The sequence below is a fragment of the Temnothorax curvispinosus genome, unplaced genomic scaffold, assembly GCF_003070985.1.
Source record: "Temnothorax curvispinosus isolate PA1 unplaced genomic scaffold, ASM307098v1 QBEX01008779.1, whole genome shotgun sequence".
Taxonomy (NCBI): domain Eukaryota; kingdom Metazoa; phylum Arthropoda; class Insecta; order Hymenoptera; family Formicidae; genus Temnothorax; species Temnothorax curvispinosus.
Genome location: NW_020218559.1, coordinates 1 through 7636, shown reverse-complemented (window position 1 = coordinate 7636; position 7636 = coordinate 1). Strand labels below are relative to the sequence as shown.

The following is a 7636-nucleotide window of genomic DNA, read 5'->3' as shown; positions in this document are numbered from 1 at the left end:
CCTCGAGCTAAGCTGCGAGTTAACGAGCTTCGTTTCTTCCCTCAATCTAAAAACGCTTTTTTCCACGTGTGAACTTTTTCAACGTCGGCTTTCCTTCTGCTACCAGCGCTGTCCTCTTGAGAGTCTTCGGACTGGAGGGGGAAGCTTTCGTGGACCCTGCGTCTCGCAAGACTCCCCAGTCCCCGCCTTGGCATTTGCCCTAAGTCCCACGAAAAAACCACGATCAAAAACCGTGGGCAAGGCGGTCTTCTTTTAGCTAATATCTTCGCCTGATGTTGTTCGGCATCATCTTCCCGGAGAAGTAGCTGAAAGTAACAACAAAAGAAAAATATTTTTTTCTTAAAAACCTAAAAACTAATTAAATGAATTGAAATTTTTCGGGCTCCGCGCTTCGGACGAAAATTGATTCGAAAGAAATTACCTCCCATAAAAAGTAGCTAATCTATCTAAATGAACGACTTTGTTCTTATGCCGTTTAGACCTACGAATGCAATAAACTACATCATTTATTCTTTTAACGACTTCAAAAGGACCTTCCCAATTACTTTGTAACTTAGGAGTTATTCCTATTTTTCTTCGAGGATTAAATAACCAGACTTTTTGCCCAGACTCATAGCATAATTGTCTATCCTTCCGATCATAAAGCGCCTTGGCTTTTTGAGACTTAATTTCCATACGTTGACATACAATGTTATGAATGAGATCCATTTTTCCTTTTAAGTGACGGAAATATTTTCTTTCCGAAGGAATAGTCTCAGAACCAGGAGGATGTCCGCGAAGTAGATCCAAGGGTAATCTTAACTCCCGACCTAAATGCAATTCAGAAGGAGTGAAACCAGTAGTTTCATGTTTAGAAGACCTATACGCCAACAACCCTAATGGAATCCAACGATCCCAATCTCGTTGATTTTTAGCAACAAACTTTGCCAGATAATTTAACAACGTTTGATGTTGACGTTCCACCTGACCATTGGATTGAGGGTGAAATGGAGTAGTTCTTGTTTTTTTAATTCCCAATAACTGAGTTAGTTTCAAGAATAATCGAGATTCAAAATTTCTTCCTTGGTCAGTATGTAATTCCGAAAGAATGCCGTATCTAGAAACCACTTGACTCAAAAAAACTTCCGCAATCGTTTTAGCCCTAATATTTCCAAGCGGAAAAGCTTCCACCCATTTCGTGAAACAGTCCGTAACCACAAACAGATATTTATTTCCCGAAGAAGAAGTTGGAAGGGGACCAAGAACATCCATTTGAATTCTTTCGAAAGGCGCACTAACATTGTAAATTTGCAAAAAAAACTTTCCTTTTTCAGATGGCCCTCTCTTTGAAACGCAAACTTTACAAGTCCTACACCAATGTTTGACATCCTGCTTACAGAAAGCCCAATAAAAATGTTTCCGGATCTTCTCTAAGGTCTTATTGACACCAAAATGGCCACCTGTGGAAGAATCATGAGCTTCTTCTAAAATTCGCGAAATCATTCTTCGAGGAACTATAGTTTGAAAAACAACGGAACATAAATTTGGAGACTCCTATTTCCTACACAAAATCCCGTCTTTAATCACCAGGGAATCCCATTGGAGCCAATAGTCCTTAGCAGTCGAATCTCTCTGAGCTATTTCTTGACGAAGAGGTCGCCTATTCTCCTCTTTTCTACGATAAATTCCTACAATTGAAGGGTCCTCCAATTGCATTCTTTTTTAGTCCGCAGATTCAATTTCTTTGAAAATTATTCTTCTAACATCTCCCCTTACAATACTTTCTTCCCCCATCTCCACTTTATCACAATATCTGCAGTTTCCTTCCGCACACAGACGCCTAGACAACGCGTCAGCGTTTGCGTGCACTTTTCCTGCTCGGTGCTTGACTACGAAATTAAATTGTTGTAGGCGTTTCATCCAACGTGTTAACTGCCCTTCTAGAATCTTAAAAGACATCAACCAGCGTAACGAAATATGATCCGTTCTTACCGAGAATTCACGTCCATATAAATAGTGATGGAAGGTCTTCAAAGCCTCCACCAAAGCTAACAGCTCCCGACAAGTTACGCAATAGTTCCTTTCAGACTTGCTCAAAACCCGACTATAATAAGCTAAGACCCTCTCCCTACCATCCTGAATCTGAGAAAGTACCGCGCCCAAGCCGTGATTTGAAGCGTCAGTATCAAGAATAAATTCCCCTTTTTCTATTGGGAAAGCTAAAATAGGAGGAGAAATTAAGTTTTGTTTAAGCTTCTCAAAAGCTTCCTGACAACGCCCATTCCACACAAATTTTCTAAGATTTTCAGTTAAAGAAAATAATGGCTTAGCAATAAGAGAAAATCCCTTCACAAATTTTCTATAATAAGAGCAGAGTCCCAAGAAGCTTCGCACTTGCTTCTTATTTTGAGGAATAGGCCACTCTTGAACGGTCTTAATTTTCTCCAAATCAGTGGAGATTCCTCTTTCTGAAACGACATGGCCTAAGTATTTCACTTCTCTCCCGAAGAAAGTACATTTTTTTGGATTGAGTTTTAAATTTGCATCTCGTAAACGAAGAAATACTTCCCTTACATTTGCCAGCATTCCCTCGAAAGTTTTACTATAGATGATGACATCATCCAAATAAACCATACAGATCTTATTCAATATCTCACGAAGAACCTGCTCCATCAATCGCTCAAAAGTAGCAGGAGCATTACATAATCCAAATGGCATTACAGTAAACTGCCATAAGCCATTTTCTGTAGAGAAGGCCGTTTTCTCCCTATCCTGAGGACGAAGCTTCACCTACTAATAGCCGCTTTTTAAATTTAAGGTGGTGAACCAGGAATTTCCGGATAAACGATCAAAAAGATCATCTATCCTGGGAATAGGATAAAAATCTTTTTCTGTAATGGCATTGAGCTTCCTGAAATTGATACAGAATCTAATTGTTCCATTTTTCTTTTTAACTAAAACAGCTGGAGAAACCCAGGCGCTATGAGATTCTTCCATGACACCACGTTGTTTCATTTTGTTTAAAATATTTTCCACCTCTTCTTGCATATGCAGTGGAATTCGCCTAGGAGCCTGTTTAATCGGAAAAGAATTTTTCACCCTAATAGCATGCTCAACGACGGAGCAAATTCCTGCAACCACATCTTCCGAAAAGACATCTTGAAACTCGATCACCAATTCAGCAAACTGGTCCTTTTGAGAAGCGTTGAGAGTTTCGGAATTTTTCTCACAGAATTTCTTAAGAAAAAAAGGAATCCCCCTATCAAAACTACAAATTCGGGAACAGAAAAAGTTTTCTTGATTCTCTGACACCGTTTCCTCAAAAACCGAAGAGAAAACGCTTCCCACCCCTATTTTTGAAAGAAAGTCCGCTCCTAGAATACACTCGTCTTTTATGGCCGCTATGATTACCAAATGAAAATCCAAAGAAAATTTCCCTATTTCGATTCCAACCACCACTCTATGTTTTACAGGAACCGTTTCTTCCGTTGGATAGGTCAAGAAATATCTCTCTACAGGAATGGGTGATTTCAAAGGACCTAACAAATCTTCCCTAAGTACCGACACATCGGAGCCCGTGTCTATTCTAAAGACGCAAGTCCGGCCATTAACTCGGCCGCGAAAACAAAAATCACTTAACCCGTTACTTATCCTACTTAATTTCGCAGGGTCTTTGCACCCCTGAACCGAACATGCCCCGCTGAGCTCGGCTATTCCGAGTTTCCCTTCTCTTCCGTAGTTAGAGAAGGGCACTCCGACCGAAAGTGCCTTTTGGCACCGCACTGCCAGCACTCCTTTTCCTCACGCCCGAATCTCGTCCTGAAACCCGAATTCTTCTTAAAATTTACAGAACTCTTTTCATCTTTCTCATTCCCCGCCGATTTAATTTTGTTCCCAGCTCTGCCTTTTCCGAGATCTCTACTTTCAAATTTTCGCGAAAAACTATTCGCTTGGATGACTTTTATTGCCATAGCCCTCTCTATAGCGGCTCTCAAGGAAGTTAATCCCTCTAACTGAAAAGTTCGTTTTACGAAACCGTCAGAAAGCGCCGCAACAAACTGGGCGCACGCAATCTTATCCCGCACCTCGGCCGAGCATTCCGAATAGGCCAAACGCGCTAAACGTTCTAAATCCGCTCCCAAAACGGGCAGATCTTCTCCGTGTTTTTGTCTCCGATTAGTGAACTGGGTGTAAAACGTTTGAGACATATGCGCTTTGCCAAAACGCAACTCTAACCTAGCCTCTAATTCAGAATAGCGAAGGCTCCCGAATTCGGTTACCCCATCCAATACGGCACGCGCTTTCCCTCTTAAGCTCGAGGCTAAAGCCACGGTTCTCGAAGATTCCTCCCAGCCATTCGCTTGCGCAATTAAATTGAACTGTGCTAAATATTCGCGCAGAGGAACACTCCCGTCGAACGTGTCGGGCTTTAATTTATAACCGAGCGACGTCTCACTCGAACCTCCACACGCGGTGCGCCCCGCACACGCGCCCTCACCCGCACCTATCTCACGCGTCTTTTCATTTGGAATTTCGCCGCGAGAAACATTATTGGAGGGACTTAGCTGATGTACGACAAGTTTCTCCTGAAGACGTGCCACCGCAGCGTCGCGTTCCTTCAGGCGAGCCTCCAACTCGCTGCGGAAAAGCTGTTGCTCCTGCTGCTCCAGCCGCCGCTCCTGGCGCAGCTTTTGAAGCTCCAAGTAGACAGCTTCGAAAGCGCCCGCCTCTGCCTCCGTCGCCCCCGCATCCTGCGGATGGGTCGCGCCCGCCTCCGTTGTTGCCGACGCCGCGGCCAGCGAACGGGTCCTCAGCGAGGTCCTGTGCGTGGTCATCATCCTGTTCGGGATACTGCGTTCGTCGCCTCGTATCCCGGACGAGCCCCCAAAATGTTACGCTCGTCGAGTAAGCTCGCCGTCGTAACACTATCGCGCACTCCACACTCGCGCACGTATTTCGCAGAACTCGCGAAAGAAAAGAGAACTCAAAAGAACTTAAGAAATACGTGTATTCCAAGCTCGTAAAACAGAACGCGTGCGGATTCCAAAAATCCGCCAGACAGAAAATCAATAAATCCCTCAACAAACTCCCGTTGTCAAAGAGCGCGCTTCACAGCTTTCCGCGACTTCTCTACTCAGTGTCCAGCACGGGCGTAACAATATAATACTCATGTCTTAAGATTGTGCGATATTAATTTTAGTAATAACATATATGTGTACTGGTATATAATAATATTAATAATAATAATATTAAAAAAATTTTGTACTATTTATTTTATATTTACATAATAAATACATATTAGCATTACATTTCACAATATGACACGTGTGTAATCAATCGATCAAATGTTTACGTGTAGTTAAAATCTTGATTTTGTCCTCTTGTTATATAATCATGCTGCTAATTGATCATTCCATTTGGAGTCATAAAATAATTGCAAAGAGAGTCTTTAATGTGCGTCGCAAATGCAACATTTTCGTTATTTTCAATAATTTCATCATTGTTTTCAAATTGTAAAATATTACCTTCTTTGTTTCTTAAGAAATTGTGCAAACATACAGTTGCCAAAATATATTTATTGATATTTTCAGGAATCGCAGCGATCGGTCTGTTATACCTATATACCCCACTTTTTTGCCAAAATCCCAAATGTATTTTCTATTATACGCCGGGCTCGCGAAAGTCTATAATTAAATATGTTTTTACGTTCCCCCAAATACCGTCCAGCATATGGCCGCATCAAATGCTTTCCAAAGGGGAATGCTTCATTCCCAATAAAAAAATAAGGCACTTGTATTTCGGTTCCGCTTAAGCAACTGGTTCCTTCTGGAATATCTAGCATCTCATTCGTCACATTCAAGTAGCTGTTCCCATAAATTCCCGCATCACTGTTCTTCCCCATTGACCCAATATCCACCAAAGTGAATTGATAATTGTGATCACACACAGCCAAAAGTACGATGCTGTATCGTATGTGATAATTAAAGTACAGCGTACCAGAATTAGGGGGGCATTGAGCATTGACATGTTTTCCATCAATTGCCCCCAAGCAATGTGGAAAATTCCATAATGTCCAAAAACCTTCAGCAATTTGTAAATATTCTTCTCTTGAAGGAGTTCGTTGATAGATAGGACCAAGAAGTCTTTTAAATACGTCACACGTCTCTTTAATTATTTTATGTACTGTTGATAAACCAACACGATAGGCAAAAGCAACTGCTGGAACTTTGTCTCCAATCAGAAATCTGTAACATCATTATCAATATTATAATATTAATTGCCAAACTGTTTTTACACATATGTATTGTTAGACTACGAGTAATAACCGAACATATACCGCAATGTAAAAGCAACTCTTTGCTCTGGTTCAAGTGCCCGTGGACTTCGTTTCATTAAACTTGGATTAACAATGTCCATCAAGTGCTGGAATGTTGGCAGTGTGTATACTTGTGGAACATTTGCTCATCTGTTTTCATCTCCTGAAAAAGATTGTAAAACGCTCCTTGCTGTCTTCTCCTTGTGTTAAATGGTCGTACCCAGACACGCCGACGGCGACGATGACGTTCACGGTTTCTACGACGTTGCACCAAAAGTGCTCCCATGTTGACCAGAGCAATTAACAACAAATCGAAATCATCCATTTCTGTGAAAAGACAAATGTAATTCAATCTAATGCAGTCTTCTCGAATTAAAATCACATTCAGAATTGTATGAATTAATTGCAAAAACGTTAAAGAATGGCCAAACAGTGCAAACATCAAATATCAAAATAAGTGAAAAATGTTCAATGATACATACAAATAATAAAGTATTATTCGAGAAAATTAACCAAATCAAGAAAATGTTTTAATAATGAATTTTTACACCTAAACTGTATATGAAACTTACGGAAAATTATAAGATGCGTTTATTTTGTAATAAATTACAATTTCTGGTGATCGCCTCGGACTCGACGACGTCTCGCTATCCGTTTTCGGATCTTGCGCCGATTTAATTTTCGACGCGTCTTTATTCGAGTTTGCTTGCGTCTTGTTAGTCGCGGAGCTCTGAGCCTTCAGAGTAGAAAGCAATTTGGATACTTCTGCACTGATATCAATTTTGCTCAGATCACCTAATTTGTTCACAATAGCGGCCGGCTGGGGTACGTTGGACACGGATGTCGCAGGCTGGAACTTCTCCTTGATAACGAGAAATCAAGAGAATGTTTTAATAATAAATTTTTACACCTAAACTGTATATAAAACTTACCGAAAATTATGAGAAGATGCGTTTATTTTGCAATAAATTACAATTTCTGGTGATCGCCTCGGACTCGACGACGTCTCGCTATCCGTCTTCGGATCTTGCGCCGATTTAGCTTTCGACGCGTCTTGATTCGAGTTTGCTTGCGCCTTGTTGGTCGCGGAGCTCTGAGCCTTCAGAGTAGAAAGCAATTTGGATACTTCGGCACTGATATCAATTTTGCTCAGGTCACCTAATTTGTCCAAAATAGCGGCCGGCTGGGGTACGTTGGACACGGATGTCGCAGGCTGGAACTCCTCCTTGATAACGAGGTTTTGCGTCTTCTCGATAGGCTCGATTTCGTCTTTCGAACTATCCACTATAGTAAGATTACCTCCCTCGTCATCATCATCATCGTCCTCGTCATCCGAATACC

General features: G+C 41.3%; 1 long non-coding RNA gene across 1 annotated transcript; it reads right to left on the bottom strand.

Annotated features, from left to right (window-relative positions):
- Positions 1-6128: 6128 nt before the first annotated feature.
- Positions 6129-7630, bottom strand: LOC112458187. Its single transcript, XR_003041193.1, has 3 exons — positions 7228-7630; positions 6317-6622; positions 6129-6224 (listed from the first exon to the last, which is right to left on the bottom strand). It is a non-coding gene; the product is annotated as an uncharacterized LOC112458187 (long non-coding RNA).
- Positions 7631-7636: the final 6 nt, after the last annotated feature.